This window comes from Petromyzon marinus, unplaced genomic scaffold (genome assembly GCF_048934315.1).
Source record: "Petromyzon marinus isolate PM22_M1 ecotype Great Lakes invasive population unplaced genomic scaffold, UKy_Petmar_22M1.pri1.0 PM_G_Scaffold_3, whole genome shotgun sequence".
Lineage (NCBI taxonomy): Eukaryota > Metazoa > Chordata > Hyperoartia > Petromyzontiformes > Petromyzontidae > Petromyzon > Petromyzon marinus.
This window is the reverse complement of record NW_027422872.1, coordinates 3,376,658-3,395,021: the sequence shown is the minus strand read 5'-3', so window position 1 is coordinate 3,395,021 and position 18,364 is coordinate 3,376,658.

Genomic DNA, 18,364 nt, shown 5'->3' with positions numbered 1-18,364 from the left:
TATTTAATAAGTCTAAGTTGCTGAAATAAACCTATTTAAAAAGCTTAAGTTGCTAAAATAAGCCTATTTAATTAGGCTATTTAATAAGTCTATTTAATAAGTCTATTTAATAAGCCTATTTAAAGAGTATTCAATGAGCCTATTTATTAAGCCTTTTTATTGAGCCTATTTAATACGCCTATTTATTAAGCCTATTTAATAAGCCTATTTAATAAGCCTAAGTTGCTGAAATAAACCGATTTAAAAAGCCTAAGTTGCTAAAATAAGCCTATTTAATTAGGCTATTTAATAAGTCTATTTAATAAGCCTATTTGATACGCCTATTTAATAAGCCTATTTAATAAGCCTATTTAATAAGTATTTAATGAGCCTATTTATTGAGCCTATTTATTGAGCCTATTTAATAAGCCTATTTAATAAGCCTATTGATTGATCCTATTTAATAAGTCTATGTAATAAGCCTATTTAATAAGCCTATTTAATAAGTATTTATTGAGCCTATTTAATCAGTCTATTTAATAAGCATATTTAATAGGCCTATTTACTAAGTCTATGTTGCTGAAATAAGCCTATTTAATAAGCCTAAGTTGCTGAATAAGCCTATTTCATAAGTCTAAGTTGCTGAAATAAGCCTATTTAATAAGCCTAAGTTGCTGAAATAAGCCTATTTAATAAGGCTATTTAATAAGCCTAAGTTGCTGAATAAGCATATTTAATAAGTCTAAGTTGCTGAAATAAGGCTATTTAATAAGCCCAAGTTGCTGAAATGAGCCTATTTAATGAGGCTATTTAATAAGTCTATTTAATAAGCCTATTTAATAAGCCTATTTAATAAGCCTATTTAATAAGCCTATTTAATAAGCCTATTTAATAAGTCTATTTAATAAGTCTATTTAATCAGCATATTTAATAAGTATTTAATGAGCCTATTTAATAAGCCTATTTATTGAGCCTATTTAATAAGCCTATTTATTAAGCCTATTTAATAAGCCTATTTAATAAGCCTTTCTAATAAGTCTATTTAATAAGCCTATTTAATAAGCCTATTTAATAAGCCTATTTAATGAGCCTATTTAATAAGCCTATTTATTGAGCCTATTTAATAAGTCTATTTAATAAGCCTGTTTAATAAGCCTATTTAATAAGTATTTAATGAGCCTAATTAATAAGCCTAAGTTGCTGAAATAAGCCTATTTAATAAGCCCAAGTTGCTGAAATAAGCCTATTTAATAAGGCTGTTTAATAAGCCTAAGTTGTTGAAATAAGCCTATTTCATAAGACTAAGTTGCTGAAATAAGGCTTTTTAATAAGTCTAAGTTGCTGAAATAAGCCTATTTAATAAGCCTAAGTTGCTAAAATAAGTCTATTTAATAAGGCTATTTGATAAGCCTAAGTTGCTGAAATGAGCCTTTTTATTAAGCCTAAGTTGCTAAAATAAGACTATTTAATGAGGCTATTTAATAAGTCTATTTAATAAGCCTATTTAATAAGCCTATTTAATAAGCCTATTTAATATGCCTATTTAATAAGTCTATTTAATAAGTCTATTTAATACGCCTATTTAATAAGTATTTAATGAGCCTATTTAATAAGCCTATTTATTGAGCCTATTTAATCAGCCTATTTATTAAGCCCATTTAATAAGCCTATTTAATAAGCCTATTTAATAAGTCTATTTAATAAGCCTATTTAATGAGCCTATTTAATAAGCCTAGTTGATAAGCCTATTTATTAAGCATATTTAATGAGCCTATTTAATAAGCCTATTTATTGAGCCTATTTAATAAGTCTATTTAATAAGCCTGTTTAATGAGCCTATTTAATAAGTATTTAATGAGCCTATTTAATAAGCCTAAGTTGCTGAATAAGCCTATTTAATAAGCCTACGTTGCTGAAATAAGCCTATTTAATAAGCCTATTTAATAAGCCTAAGTTGCTGAATAAGCGCATTTAATAAGCCTAAGATGCTGAAATAAGCCTATTTAATATGTCTAAGTTGCTGAAATAACGCTATTTAATAAGGCTAAGTTGCTGAGATAAGCCTATCTAATAAGCCTAAGTTGCTGAAATAAACCTATTTAATAAGCCTAAGTTGCTAAAATAAGCCTATTCAATGAGGCTATTTAATAAGTCTATTTAATAAGCCTATTTAATAAGCCTATTTAATAAGCCTATTTAATAAGCCTATTTAATACGCCTATTTAATAAACATATTTAATAAGTATTTAATGAGCCTATTTAATAAGTCTATTTAATAAGCCTTTTTAATAAGCCTATTTAATAAGTCTATTTAATAAGCCTATTTAATAAGTCTATTTAATAAGTCTATTTAATAAGCCTATTTAAAAAGTATATAATGAGCCTATTTAATAAGCCTATTTATTGAGCCTATTTAATGAGCCTATTTATTGAGCCTATTTAATAAGCCTATTTATTGAGCCTATTTAAAAAGCCTATTTAATAAGCCTATTTATTGAGCCTATTTAATAAGACTATTTAATAAGTCTATTTATTGAGCCTATTTAATAAGTCTATTTAATAAGCCTATTTAATAAGACTAATTAATAAGTATTTAATGAGCCTATTTAATAAGTCTATTTAATAAGCCTATTTAATAGGCCTATTTAATAAGTCTAAGTTGCTGAAATAAGCCTATTTAATAAGCCTATTTAATAGGCCTATTCAATAAGTCTAAGTTGCTGAAATAAGCCTATTTAATAAGCCTAAGTTTCTGAATGAGCCTATTTAATAAGCCTAAGTTGCTGAAATAAGCCTATTTAATAAGCCTAAGTTGCTGAAATAAGGCTATTTAATAAGTCTAAGTTGCTGAAATAAGCCTATTTAATAAGCCTAAGTTGCTGAAATAAGTATATTTAATAAGCATAAGTTGCTGAAATAAACCTATTTAATGAGTCTAAGTTGCTGAAATAAGGCTATTTAATAAGTCTAAGTTGCTGAAATAAGCCTTTTTAATCAGCGTAAGTTGCTGAAATAAGCCTATTTAATAAGCCCAAGTTGCTGAAATAAGCCTACTTAATTAGGCTATTTAATAAGCCTAAGTTGCTGAAATAAGCCTATTTAATAAGCCTTTTTAATAAGCCTATTTAATAGGCCTATTTAATAAGTCTAAGTTGCTGAAATAAGCCTATTTAATAAGCCTAAGTTGCTGAATGAGCCTATTTAATAAGCCTAAGTTGCTGAAATAAGCCTATTTAATAAGCCTAAGTTGCTGAATAAGCCTATTTAATAAGCCTAAGTTGCTGAATAAACCTATTTAATAAGTCTAAGTTGCTGAAATAAGCCTATTTAATAAGGCTATTTAATAAGCCTAAGTTGCTGAAATAAGGCTATTTAATAAGCCTAAGTTGCTGAAATAAGGCTATTTAATAAGTTTAAGTTGCTGAAATAAGCCTATTTAATAAGCCTAAGTTGCGGAAATAAGCCTATTTAATAAGGCTATTTAATGAGCCTAAGTTGCTGAAATAAGCCTATTTAATAAGCCTACGTTTCTGAACTAAGCCTATTTAAAAAGGTATATTTAATAAGTCTAAGTTTCTGAAATAAACCTATTTAAAAATGCTATTTAATAAGCCTAAGTTGGTGAAATAAACCATTTTAATAAGGCTATTTAATAAGCATAAGTTGCTGAAATAAGCTTATTTAATAAGCCTAAGTTGCTGAAATAAACCTATTTAATAAGTCTAAGTTGCTGAAATAAACCTATTTAATAAGCCTAAGTTGCTAAAATAAGCCTATTCAATGAGGCTATTTAATAAGTCTATTTAATAAGCCTATTTAATAAGCCTATTTAATAAGCCTATTTAATAAGCCTATTTAATACGCCTATTTAATAAACATATTTAATAAGTATTTAATGAGCCTATTTAATAAGTCTATTTAATAAGCCTTTTTAATAAGCCTATTTAATAAGTCTATCTAATAAGCCTATTTAATAAGTCTATTTAATAAGTCTACTTAATAAGCCTATTTAAAAAGTATATAATGAGCCTATTTAATAAGCCTATTTATTGAGCCTATTTAATGAGCCTATTTATTGAGCCTATTTAATAAGCCTATTTATTGAGCCTATTTAATAAGCCTATTTAATAAGCCTATTTATTGAGCCTATTTAATAAGACTATTTAATAAGCCTATTTATTGAGCCTATTTAATAAGTCTATTTAATAAGCCTATTTAATAAGACTAATTAATTAGTATTTAATGAGCCTATTTAATAAGTCTATTTAATAAGCCTATTTAATAGGCCTATTTAATAAGTCTAAGTTGCTGAAATAAGCCTATTTAATAAGCCTATTTAATAGGCCTATTCAATAAGTCTAAGTTGCTGAAATAAGCCTATTTAATAAGCCTAAGTTTCTGAATGAGCCTATTTAATAAGCCTAAGTTGCTGAAACAAGCCTATTTAATAAGCCTAAGTTGCTGAAATAAGGCTATTTAATAAGTCTAAATTGCTGAAATAAGCCTATTTAATAAGCCTAAGTTGCTGAAATAAGTATATTTAATAAGCATAAGTTGCTGAAATAAACCTATTTAATGAGTCTAAGTTGCTGAAATAAGCCTATTTAATAAGGCTATTTAATAAGCCTAAGTTGCTGAAATAAGGCTATTTAATAAGCCTAAGTTGCTGAAATAAGGCTATTTAATAAGTTTAAGTTGCTGAAATAAGCCTATTTAATAAGCCTAAGTTGCTGAAATAAGCCTATTTAATAAGCCTTTTTAATAAGCCTATTTAATAGGCCTATTTAATAAGTCTAAGTTGCTGAAATAAGCCTATTTAATAAGCCTAAGTTGCTGAATGAGCCTATTTAATAAGCCTAAGTTGCTGAAATAAGCCTATTTAATAAGCCTAAGTTGCTGAATAAGCCTATTTAATAAGCCTAAGTTGCTGAATAAACCTATTTAATAAGTCTAAGTTGCTGAAATAAGCCTATTTAATAAGGCTATTTAATAAGCCTAAGTTGCTGAAATAAGGCTATTTAATAAGCCTAAGTTGCTGAAATAAGGCTATTTAATAAGTTTAAGTTGCTGAAATAAGCCTATTTAATAAGCCTAAGTTGTGGAAATAAGCCTATTTAATAAGGCTATTTAATGAGCCTAAGTTGCTAAAATAAGCCTATTCAATGAGGCTATTTAATAAGTCTATTTAATAAGCCTATTTAATAAGCCTATTTAATAAGCCTATTTAATAAGCCTATTTAATACGCCTATTTAATAAACATATTTAATAAGTATTTAATGAGCCTATTTAATAAGTCTATTTAATAAGCCTTTTTAATAAGCCTATTTAATAAGTCTATTTAATAAGCCTATTTAATAAGTCTATTTAATAAGTCTATTTAATAAGCCTATTTAAAAAGTATATAATGAGCCTATTTAATAAGCCTATTTATTGAGCCTATTTAATGAGCCTATTTATTGAGCCTATTTAATAAGCCTATTTAATGAGCCTATTTAATAAGTCTATTTAATAAGCCTATTTAATAGGCCTATTTAATAAGTCTAAGTTGCTGAAATAAGCCTATTTAATAAGCCTATTTAATAGGCCTATTCAATAAGTCTAAGTTGCTGAAATAAGCCTATTTAATAAGCCTAAGTTTCTGAATGAGCCTATTTAATAAGCCTAAGTTGCTGAAACAAGCCTATTTAATAAGCCTAAGTTGCTGAAATAAGGCTATTTAATAAGTCTAAATTGCTGAAATAAGCCTATTTAATAAGCCTAAGTTGCTGAAATAAGTATATTTAATAAGCATAAGTTGCTGAAATAAACCTATTTAATGAGTCTAAGTTGCTGAAATAAGCCTATTTAATAAGGCTATTTAATAAGCCTAAGTTGCTGAAATAAGGCTATTTAATAAGCCTAAGTTGCTGAAATAAGGCTATTTAATAAGTTTAAGTTGCTGAAATAAGCCTATTTAATAAGCCTAAGTTGCGGAAATAAGCCTATTTTATAAGGCTATTTAATGAGCCTAAGTTGCTGAAATAAGCCTATTTAATAAGCCTACGTTTCTGAACTAAGCCTATTTAAAAAGGTATATTTAATAAGTCTAAGTTTCTGAAATAAACCTATTTAAAAATGCTATTTAATAAGCCTAAGTTGCTGAAATAAACCATTTTAATAAGGCTATTTAATAAGCATAAGTTGCTGAAATAAGCTTATTTAATAAGCCTAAGTTGCTGAAATAAACCTATTTAATAAGTCTAAGTTGCTGAAATAAACCTATTTAATAAGCCTAAGTTGCTAAAATAAGCCTATTCAATGAGGCTATTTAATAAGTCTATTTAATAAGCCTATTTAATAAGCCTATTTAATAAGCCTATTTAATAAGCCTATTTAATACACCTATTTAATAAACATATTTAATAAATATTTAATGAGCCTATTTAATAAGTGTATTTAATAAGGCTTTTTAATAAGCCTATTTAATAAGTCTATTTAATAAGCCTATTTAATAAGTCTATTTAATAAGTCTATTTAATACGCCTATTTAATAAGTATATAATGAGCCTATTTAATAAGCCTATTTATTGAGCCTATTTAATGAGCCTATTTATTGAGCCTATTTAATAAGCCTATTTATTGAGCCTATTTAATAAGCCTATTTAATATGCCTATTTATTGAGCCTATTTAATAAGACTATTTAATAAGCCTATTTATTGAGCCTATTTAATAAGTCTATTTAATAAGCCTATTTAATAAGACTAATTAATAAGTATTTAATGAGCCTATTTAATAAGTCTATTTAATAAGCCTATTTAATAGGCCTATTTAATAAGTCTAAGTTTCTGAAATAAGCCTATTTAATAAGCCTATTTAATAGGCCTATTCAATAAGTCTAAGTTGCTGAAATAAGCCTATTTAATAAGCCTAAGTTTCTGAATGAGCCTATTTAATAAGCCTAAGTTGCTGAAATAAGCTTATTTAATAAGCCTAAGTTGCTGAAATAAGGCTATTTAATAAGTCTAAGTTGCTGAAATAAGCCTATTTAATAAGCCTAAGTTGCTGAAATAAGTATATTTAATAAGCATAAGTTGCTGAAATAAACCTATTTAATGAGTCTAAGTTGCTGAAATAAGGCTATTTAATAAGTCTAAGTTGCTGAAATAAGCCTTTTTAATCAGCGTAAGTTGCTGAAATAAGCCTATTTAATAAGCCCAAGTTGCTGAAATAAGCCTACTTAATTAGGCTATTTAATAAGCCTAAGTTGCTGAAATAAGCCTATTTAATAAGCGTAAGTTGCTGAAATAAGGCTATTTAATAAGTCTAAGTTGCTGAAATAAGCCTATTTAATAAGCCTAAGTTGCTGAAATAAGCCCATTTAATAAGCCTATTTAATAAGCCTAAGTTGCTGAAATAAGCCTATTTAATAAGCATTTTTAATAATCCTATTTAATAGGCCTATTTAATAAGTCTAAGTTGCTGAAATAAGCTTATTTAATAAGCCTATTTAATAGGCCTATTTAATAAGTCTAAGTTGCTGAAATAAGCCTATTTAAAAAGCCTAAGTTGCTGAATGAGCCTATTTAATAAGCCTAAGTTGCTGAAATAAGCCTATTTAATAAGCCTAAGTTGCTGAATAAGCCTATTTAATAAGCCTAAATTGCTGAATAAACCTATTTAATAAGCCTAAGTTGCTGAAATAAGCCTATTTAATAAGCCTAAGTTGCTGAATAAGCCTATTTAATAAGCCTAAGTTGCTGAAATAAGCCTATTTAATAAGTTTAAGTTGCTGAAATAAGGATATTTAATAAGCCTAAGTTGCTGAAATAAGCCTATTTAATAAGCCTAAGTTGCTGAAATAAGGCTATTTAATAAGTCTAAGTTGCTGAAATAAGCCTATTTAATAAGCCTAAGTTGCTGAAATAAGTATATTTAATAAGCATAAGTTGCTGAAATAAACCTATTTAATGAGTCTAAGTTGCTGAAATAAGGCTATTTAATAAGTTTAAGTTGCTGAAATAAGCCTTTTTAATCAGCGTAAGTTGCTGAAATAAGCCTATTTAATAAGCCCAAGTTGCTGAAATAAGCCTACTTAATTAGGCTATTTAATAAGCCTAAGTTGCTGAAATAAGCCTATTTAATAAGCGTAAGTTGCTGAAATAAGGCTATTTAATAAGTCTAAGTTGCTGAAATAAGCCTATTTAATAAGCCTAAGTTGCTGAAATAAGCCCATTTAATAAGCCTATTTAATAAGCCTAAGTTGCTGAAATAAGCCTATTTAATAAGCCTTTTTAATAATCCTATTTAATAGGCCTATTTAATAAGTCTAAGTTGCTGAAATAAGCCTATTTAATAAGCCTATTTAATAGGCCTATTTAATAAGTCTAAGTTGCTGAAATAAGCCTATTTAATAAGCCTAAGTTGCTGAATGAGCCTATTTAATAAGCCTAAGTTGCTGAAATAAGCCTATTTAATAAGCCTAAGTTGCTGAAATAAGCCTATTTAATAAGGCTATTTAATGAGCCTAAGTTGCTGAAATAAGCCTATTTAATAAGCCTAAGTTTCTGAACTAAGCCTATTTAAAAAGGTATATTTAATAAGTCTAAGTTGCTGAAATAAACCTATTTAAAAATGCTATTTAATAAGCCTAAGTTGCTGAAATAAACCTGTTTAATAAGGCTATTTAAAAGCATAAGTTGCTGAAATAAGCTTATTTAATAAGCCTAAGTTGCTGAAATAAGCCTATTTAATAAGCCTATTAAATAACCCTAAGTTGCTGAAATAAGCCTATTAAATAAGCCTAAGTTGCTGAATAAGCCTATTTAATAAGCCTAAGTTGCTGAATAAACCTATTAAATAAGTCTAAGTTGCTGAAATAAACCTATTTAAAAATGCTACTTAATAAGCCTAAGTTGCTGAAATAAACCTGTTTAATAAGGCTATTTAATAAGAATAAGTTGCTGAAATAAGCTTATTTAATAAGCCTAAGTTGCTGAAATAAGCCTATTTAATAAGGCTTTTTAATAAGTCTAAGTTGCTGAAATAAACTTATTTAATAAGCCTAAGTTGCTAAAATAAGCCTATTTAATGAGGCTATTTAATAAGTCTATTTAATAAGCCTATTTAATAAGCCTATTTAATAAGCCTATTTAATAAGCCTATTTAATAAGTCTATTTAATAAGTCTATTTAATAAGTATTTAATGAGCCTATTTAATATGCCTATTTATTGAGCCTATTTAAAAAGCCTATTTATTGAGCCTATTTAATAAGCCTATTTATTAAGCCTATTTAATAAGCCTATTTAATAAGTCTATTTAATAAGCCTATTTAATAAGCCTATTTAATAAGCCTATTTATTGAACCTATTTAATAAGTCTATTTAATAAGCCTATTTAATAAGCCTATTTAATAAGCCTATTTAATAAGTATTTAATGTGCCTATTTAATAAGTCTATTTATTAAGCCTATTTAATAGGCCTATTTAATAAGTCTAAGTTGCTGAAATAAACCTATTTAATAAGCCTATTTAACAGGCCTATTTAATAAGTCTAAGTTGCTGAAATAAGCCTATGTAATAAGCCTAAGTTGCTGAATAAGCCTATTTAATAAGCCTAAGTTGCTGAAATAAGCCTATTTAATAAGTCTAAGTTGCTGAAATAAGGCTATTTAATAAGCCTAAGTTGCTGAAATAAGCCTATTTAATAAGCCTAAGTTGCTGAAATAAGGCTATTTAATAAGTCTAAGTTGCTGAAATAAGCCTATTTAATAAGCCTAAGTTGCTGAAATAAGTATTTTTAATAAGCATAAGTTGCTGAAATAAGCCTATTTAATGAGTCTAAGTTGCTGAAATAAGGCTATTTAATAAGTCTAAGTTGCTGAAATAAGCCTTTTTAATCAGCATAAGTTGCTGAAATAAGCCTATTTAATAAGCTCAAGTTGCTGAAATAAGCCTACTTAATTAGGTTATTTAATAAGCCTAAGTTGCTGAAATAAGCCTATTTAATAAGCGTAAGTTGCTGAAATAAGGCTATTTAATAAGTCTAAGTTGCTGAATAAGCATATTTAATAAGCCTAAGTAGCTGAAATAAGCCTATTTAATAAGTTTAAGTTGCTGAAATAAGGCGATTTAATAAGCCTAAGTTGCTGAAATAAGCCTATTTAATAAGACTAAGTTGCTGAAATAAGGCTATTTAATCAGTCTAAGTTGCTGAAATAACGCTATTTAATAAGCCTAAGTTGCTGAGATAAGCCTATCTAATAAGCCTAAGTTGCTGAAATAAGGCTATTTAATAAGTCTAAGTTGCTGAAATAAGCCTATTTATTAAGCCTAAATTGCTGAAATAAGTATATTTAATAAGCATAAGTTGCTGAAATAAGCCTATTTAATAAGTCTAAGTTGCTGAAATAAGGCTATTTAATAAGCCTAAGTTGCTGAAATAAGGCTATTTAATAAGTTTAAGTTGCTGAAATAAGCCTATTTAATAAGCCTAAGTTGCGGAAATAAGCCTATTTTATAAGGCTATTTAATGAGCCTAAGTTGCTGAAATAAGCCTATTTAATAAGCCTACGTTTCTGAACTAAGCCTATTTAAAAAGGTATATTTAATAAGTCTAAGTTTCTGAAATAAACCTATTTAAAAATGCTATTTAATAAGCCTAAGTTGCTGAAATAAACCATTTTAATAAGGCTATTTAATAAGCATAAGTTGCTGAAATAAGCTTATTTAATAAGCCTAAGTTGCTGAAATAAACCTATTTAATAAGTCTAAGTTGCTTAAATAAACCTATTTAATAAGCCTAAGTTGCTAAAATAAGCCTATTCAATGAGGCTATTTAATAAGTCTATTTAATAAGCCTATTTAATAAGCCTATTTAATAAGCCTATTTAATAAGCCTATTTAATACACCTATTTAATAAACATATTTAATAAATATTTAATGAGCCTATTTAATAAGTGTATTTAATAAGGCTTTTTAATAAGCCTATTTAATAAGTCTATTTAATAAGCCTATTTAATAAGTCTATTTAATAAGTCTATTTAATACGCCTATTTAATAAGTATATAATGAGCCTATTTAATAAGCCTATTTATTGAGCCTATTTAATGAGCCTATTTATTGAGCCTATTTAATAAGCCTATTTATTGAGCCTATTTAATAAGCCTATTTAATATGCCTATTTATTGAGCCTATTTAATAAGACTATTTAATAAGCCTATTTATTGAGCCTATTTAATAAGTCTATTTAATAAGCCTATTTAATAAGACTAATTAATAAGTATTTAATGAGCCTATTTAATAAGTCTATTTAATAAGCCTATTTAATAGGCCTATTTAATAAGTCTAAGTTTCTGAAATAAGCCTATTTAATAAGCCTATTTAATAGGCCTATTCAATAAGTCTAAGTTGCTGAAATAAGCCTATTTAATAAGCCTAAGTTTCTGAATGAGCCTATTTAATAAGCCTAAGTTGCTGAAATAAGCTTATTTAATAAGCCTAAGTTGCTGAAATAAGGCTATTTAATAAGTCTAAGTTGCTGAAATAAGCCTATTTAATAAGCCTAAGTTGCTGAAATAAGTATATTTAATAAGCATAAGTTGCTGAAATAAACCTATTTAATGAGTCTAAGTTGCTGAAATAAGGCTATTTAATAAGTCTAAGTTGCTGAAATAAGCCTTTTTAATCAGCGTAAGTTGCTGAAATAAGCCTATTTAATAAGCCCAAGTTGCTGAAATAAGCCTACTTAATTAGGCTATTTAATAAGCCTAAGTTGCTGAAATAAGCCTATTTAATAAGCGTAAGTTGCTGAAATAAGGCTATTTAATAAGTCTAAGTTGCTGAAATAAGCCTATTTAATAAGCCTAAGTTGCTGAAATAAGCCCATTTAATAAGCCTATTTAATAAGCCTAAGTTGCTGAAATAAGCCTATTTAATAAGCATTTTTAATAATCCTATTTAATAGGCCTATTTAATAAGTCTAAGTTGCTGAAATAAGCTTATTTAATAAGCCTATTTAATAGGCCTATTTAATAAGTCTAAGTTGCTGAAATAAGCCTATTTAAAAAGCCTAAGTTGCTGAATGAGCCTATTTAATAAGCCTAAGTTGCTGAAATAAGCCTATTTAATAAGCCTAAGTTGCTGAATAAGCCTATTTAATAAGCCTAAATTGCTGAATAAACCTATTTAATAAGCCTAAGTTGCTGAAATAAGCCTATTTAATAAGCCTAAGTTGCTGAATAAGCCTATTTAATAAGCCTAAGTTGCTGAAATAAGCCTATTTAATAAGTTTAAGTTGCTGAAATAAGGATATTTAATAAGCCTAAGTTGCTGAAATAAGCCTATTTAATAAGCCTAAGTTGCTGAAATAAGGCTATTTAATAAGTCTAAGTTGCTGAAATAAGCCTATTTAATAAGCCTAAGTTGCTGAAATAAGTATATTTAATAAGCATAAGTTGCTGAAATAAACCTATTTAATGAGTCTAAGTTGCTGAAATAAGGCTATTTAATAAGTTTAAGTTGCTGAAATAAGCCTTTTTAATCAGCGTAAGTTGCTGAAATAAGCCTATTTAATAAGCCCAAGTTGCTGAAATAAGCCTACTTAATTAGGCTATTTAATAAGCCTAAGTTGCTGAAATAAGCCTATTTAATAAGCGTAAGTTGCTGAAATAAGGCTATTTAATAAGTCTAAGTTGCTGAAATAAGCCTATTTAATAAGCCTAAGTTGCTGAAATAAGCCCATTTAATAAGCCTATTTAATAAGCCTAAGTTGCTGAAATAAGCCTATTTAATAAGCCTTTTTAATAATCCTATTTAATAGGCCTATTTAATAAGTCTAAGTTGCTGAAATAAGCCTATTTAATAAGCCTATTTAATAGGCCTATTTAATAAGTCTAAGTTGCTGAAATAAGCCTATTTAATAAGCCTAAGTTGCTGAATGAGCCTATTTAATAAGCCTAAGTTGCTGAAATAAGCCTATTTAATAAGCCTAAGTTGCTGAAATAAGCCTATTTAATAAGGCTATTTAATGAGCCTAAGTTGCTGAAATAAGCCTATTTAATAAGCCTAAGTTTCTGAACTAAGCCTATTTAAAAAGGTATATTTAATAAGTCTAAGTTGCTGAAATAAACCTATTTAAAAATGCTATTTAATAAGCCTAAGTTGCTGAAATAAACCTGTTTAATAAGGCTATTTAAAAGCATAAGTTGCTGAAATAAGCTTATTTAATAAGCCTAAGTTGCTGAAATAAGCCTATTTAATAAGCCTATTAAATAACCCTAAGTTGCTGAAATAAGCCTATTAAATAAGCCTAAGTTGCTGAATAAGCCTATTTAATAAGCCTAAGTTGCTGAATAAACCTATTAAATAAGTCTAAGTTGCTGAAATAAACCTATTTAAAAATGCTACTTAATAAGCCTAAGTTGCTGAAATAAACCTGTTTAATAAGGCTATTTAATAAGAATAAGTTGCTGAAATAAGCTTATTTAATAAGCCTAAGTTGCTGAAATAAGCCTATTTAATAAGGCTTTTTAATAAGTCTAAGTTGCTGAAATAAACTTATTTAATAAGCCTAAGTTGCTAAAATAAGCCTATTTAATGAGGCTATTTAATAAGTCTATTTAATAAGCCTATTTAATAAGCCTATTTAATAAGCCTATTTAATAAGCCTATTTAATAAGTCTATTTAATAAGTCTATTTAATAAGTATTTAATGAGCCTATTTAATATGCCTATTTATTGAGCCTATTTAAAAAGCCTATTTATTGAGCCTATTTAATAAGCCTATTTATTAAGCCTATTTAATAAGCCTATTTAATAAGTCTATTTAATAAGCCTATTTAATAAGCCTATTTAATAAGCCTATTTATTGAACCTATTTAATAAGTCTATTTAATAAGCCTATTTAATAAGCCTATTTAATAAGCCTATTTAATAAGTATTTAATGTGCCTATTTAATAAGTCTATTTATTAAGCCTATTTAATAGGCCTATTTAATAAGTCTAAGTTGCTGAAATAAACCTATTTAATAAGCCTATTTAACAGGCCTATTTAATAAGTCTAAGTTGCTGAAATAAGCCTATGTAATAAGCCTAAGTTGCTGAATAAGCCTATTTAATAAGCCTAAGTTGCTGAAATAAGCCTATTTAATAAGTCTAAGTTGCTGAAATAAGGCTATTTAATAAGCCTAAGTTGCTGAAATAAGCCTATTTAATAAGCCTAAGTTGCTGAAATAAGGCTATTTAATAAGTCTAAGTTGCTGAAATAAGCCTATTTAATAAGCCTAAGTTGCTGAAATAAGTATTTTTAATAAGCATAAGTTGCTGAAATAAGCCTATTTAATGAGTCTAAGTTGCTGAAATAAGGCTATTTAATAAGTCTAAGTTGCTGAAATAAGCCTTTTTAATCAGCATAAGTTGCTGAAATAAGCCTATTTAATAAGCTCAAGTTGCTGAAATAAGCCTACTTAATTAGGTTATTTAATAAGCCTAAGTTGCTGAAATAAGCCTATTTAATAAGCGTAAGTTGCTGAAATAAGGCTATTTAATAAGTCTAAGTTGCTGAATAAGCATATTTAATAAGCCTAAGTAGCTGAAATAAGCCTATTTAATAAGTTTAAGTTGCTGAAATAAGGCGATTTAATAAGCCTAAGTTGCTGAAATAAGCCTATTTAATAAGACTAAGTTGCTGAAATAAGGCTATTTAATCAGTCTAAGTTGCTGAAATAACGCTATTTAATAAGCCTAAGTTGCTGAGATAAGCCTATCTAATAAGCCTAAGTTGCTGAAATAAGGCTATTTAATAAGTCTAAGTTGCTGAAATAAGCCTATTTATTAAGCCTAAATTGCTGAAATAAGTATATTTAATAAGCATAAGTTGCTGAAATAAGCCTATTTAATAAGTCTAAGTTGCTGAAATAAGGCTATTTAATAAGTCTAAGTTGCTGAAATGAGCCTATTTAATCAGCGTAAGTTGCTGAAATAAGCCTATTTAATAAGTCTAAGTTGCTGAAATAAGGCTATTTAATAAGTCTAAGTTGCTGAAATAAGCCTATTTAATAAGCCTAAGTTGCTAAAATAAGCCTATTTAATTAGGCTATTTAATAAGTCTATTTAATAAGCCTATTTAATAAGCCTATTTAATAAGCCTATTTAATAAGCCTATTTAATAAGTCTATTTAATAAGTCTATTTAATAAGCCTATTTAAAGAGTATTCAATGAGCCTATTTATTAAGCCTTTTTATTGAGCCTATTTAATAAGCCTATTTATTAAGCCTATTTAATAAGCCTATATAATAAGCCTAAGTTGCTGAAATAAGCCTATTTAATAAGGCTATTTAATAAGTCTAAGTTGCTGAAATAAACCTATTTAAAAAGCTTAAGTTGCTAAAATAAGCCTATTTAATTAGGCTATTTAATAAGTATATTTAATAAGTCTATTTAATAAGCCTATTTAAAGAGTATTCAATGAGCCTATTTATTAAGCCTTTTTATTGAGCCTATTTAATACGCCTATTTATTAAGCCTATTTAATAAGCCTATTTAATAAGCCTAAGTTGCTGAAATAAACCTATTTAAAAAGCCTAAGTTGCTAAAATAAGCCTACTTAATTAGGCTATTTAATAAGTCTATTTAATAAGCCTATTTAATACGCCTATTTAATAAGCCTATTTAATAAGCCTATTTAATAAGTATTTAATGAGCCTATTTATTGAGCCTATTTATTGAGCCTATTTAATAAGCCTATTTAATAAGCCTATTGATTGATCCTATTTAATAAGTCTATGTAATAAGCCTATTTAATAAGCCTATTTAATAAGTATTTATTGAGCCTATTTAATCAGTCTATTTAATAAGCATATTTAATAGGCCTATTTACTAAGTCTATGTTGCTGAAATAAGCCTATTTAATAAGCCTAAGTTGCTGAATAAGCCTATTTCATAAGTCTAAGTTGCTGAAATAAGCCTATTTAATAAGCCTAAGTTGCTGAAATAAGCCTATTTAATAAGGCTATTTAATAAGCCTAAGTTGCTGAATAAGCATATTTAATAAGTCTAAGTTGCTGAAATAAGGCTATTTAATAAGCCCACGTTGCTGAAATGAGCCTATTTAATGAGGCTATTTAATAAGTCTATTTAATAAGCCTATTTAATAAGCCTATTTAATAAGCCTATTTAATAAGCCTATTTAATAAGCCTATTTAATAAGTCTATTTAATAAGTCTATTTAATCAGCATATTTAATAAGTATTTAATGAGCCTATTTAATAAGCCTATTTATTGAGCCTATTTAATAAGCCTATTTATTAAGCCTATTTAATAAGCCTATTTAATAAGCCTATTTAATAAGTCTATTTAATAAGCCTATTTAATAAGCCTATTTAATAAGCCTATTTAATGAGCCTATTTAATAAGCCTATTTATTGAGCCTATTTAATAAGTCTATTTAATAAGCCTGTTTAATAAGCCTATTTAATAAGTATTTAATGAGCCTAATTAATAAGCCTAAGTTGCTGAAATAAGCCTATTTAATAAGCCCAAGTTGCTGAAATAAGCCTATTTAATAAGGCTGTTTAATAAGCCTAAGTTGTTGAAATAAGCCTATTTCATAAGACTAAGTTGCTGAAATAAGGCTTTTTAATAAGTCTAAGTTGCTGAAATAAGCCTATTTAATAAGCCTAAGTTGCTAAAATAAGTCTATTTAATAAGGCTATTTGATAAGCCTAAGTTGCTGAATAAGCCTATTTAATAAGTCTAAGTTGCTGAAATAAGGCTATTTAATAAGCCTAAGTTGCTGAAATGAGCCTTTTTATTAAGCCTAAGTTGCTAAAATAAGACTATTTAATGAGGCTATTTAATAAGTCTATTTAATAAGCCTATTTAATAAGCCTATTTAATAAGCCTATTTAATATGCCTATTTAATAAGTCTATTTAATAAGTCTATTTAATACGCCTATTTAATAAGTATTTAATGAGCCTATTTAATAAGCCTATTTATTGAGCCTATTTAATCAGCCTATTTATTAGGCCCATTTAATAAGCCTATTTAATAAGCCTATTTAATAAGTCTATTTAATAAGCCTATTTAATGAGCCTATTTAATAAGCCTAGTTGATAAGCCTATTTATTAAGCATATTTAATGAGCCTATTTAATAAGCCTATTTATTGAGCCTATTTAATAAGTCTATTTAATAAGCCTGTTTAATGAGCCTATTTAATAAGTATTTAATGAGCCTATTTAATAAGCCTAAGTTGCTGAATAAGCCTATTTAATAAGCGTACGTTGCTGAAATAAGCCTATTTAATAAGCCTATTTAATAAGCCTAAGTTGCTGAATAAGCGCATTTAATAAGCCTAAGATGCTGAAATAAGCCTATTTAATATGTCTAAGTTGCTGAAATAACGCTATTTAATAAGGCTAAGTTGCTGAGATAAGCCTATCTAATAAGCCTAAGTTGCTGAAATAAGGCTATTTAATAAGTCTAAGTTGCTGAAATAAGCCTATTTAATAAGCCTAAGTTGCTGAAATAAGTATATTTAATAAGCATAAGTTGCTGAAATAAGCCTATTTAATAAGTCTAAGTTGCTGAAATAAGGCTATTTAATAAGTCTAAGTTGCTGAAATGAGCCTATTTAATCAGCGTAAGTTGCTGAAATAAGCCTATTTAATAAGTCTAAGTTGCTGAAATAAGGCTATTTAATAAGCCTAAGTTGCTAAAATAAGCCTATTTGATGAGGCTATTTAATAAGTCTATTTAATAAGCCTATTTAATAAGCCTATTTAATAAGCCTATTTAATAAGCCTATTTAATAAGTCTATTTAATAAGTCTATTTAATAAGCCTATTTAAAGAGTATTCAATGAGCCTATTTATTAAGCCTTTTTATTGAGCCTATTTAATAAGCCTATTTATTAAGCCTATTTAATAAGCCTATTTAATAAGCCTATTTAATAAGTCTATTTAATAAGCCTATTTAATGAGCCTATTTAATAAGCCTAGTTGATAAGCCTATTTATTAAGCATATTTAATGAGCCTATTTAATAAGCCTATTTATTGAGCCTATTTAATAAGTCTATTTAATAAGCCTGTTTAATGAGCCTATTTAATAAGTATTTAATGAGCCTATTTAATAAGCCTAAGTTGCTGAATAAGCCTATTTAATAAGCCTACGTTGCTGAAATAAGCCTATTTAATAAGCCTATTTAATAAGCCTAAGTTGCTGAAATAACACTATTTAATAAGCCTAAGTTGCTGAGATAAGCCTATCTAATAAGCCTAAGTTGCTGAAATAAGGCTATTTAATAAGTCTAATTTGCTGAAATAAGCCTATTTAATAAGCCTAAGTTGCTAAAATAAGCCTATTTAATGAGGCTATTTAATAAGTCTATTTAATAAGCCTATTT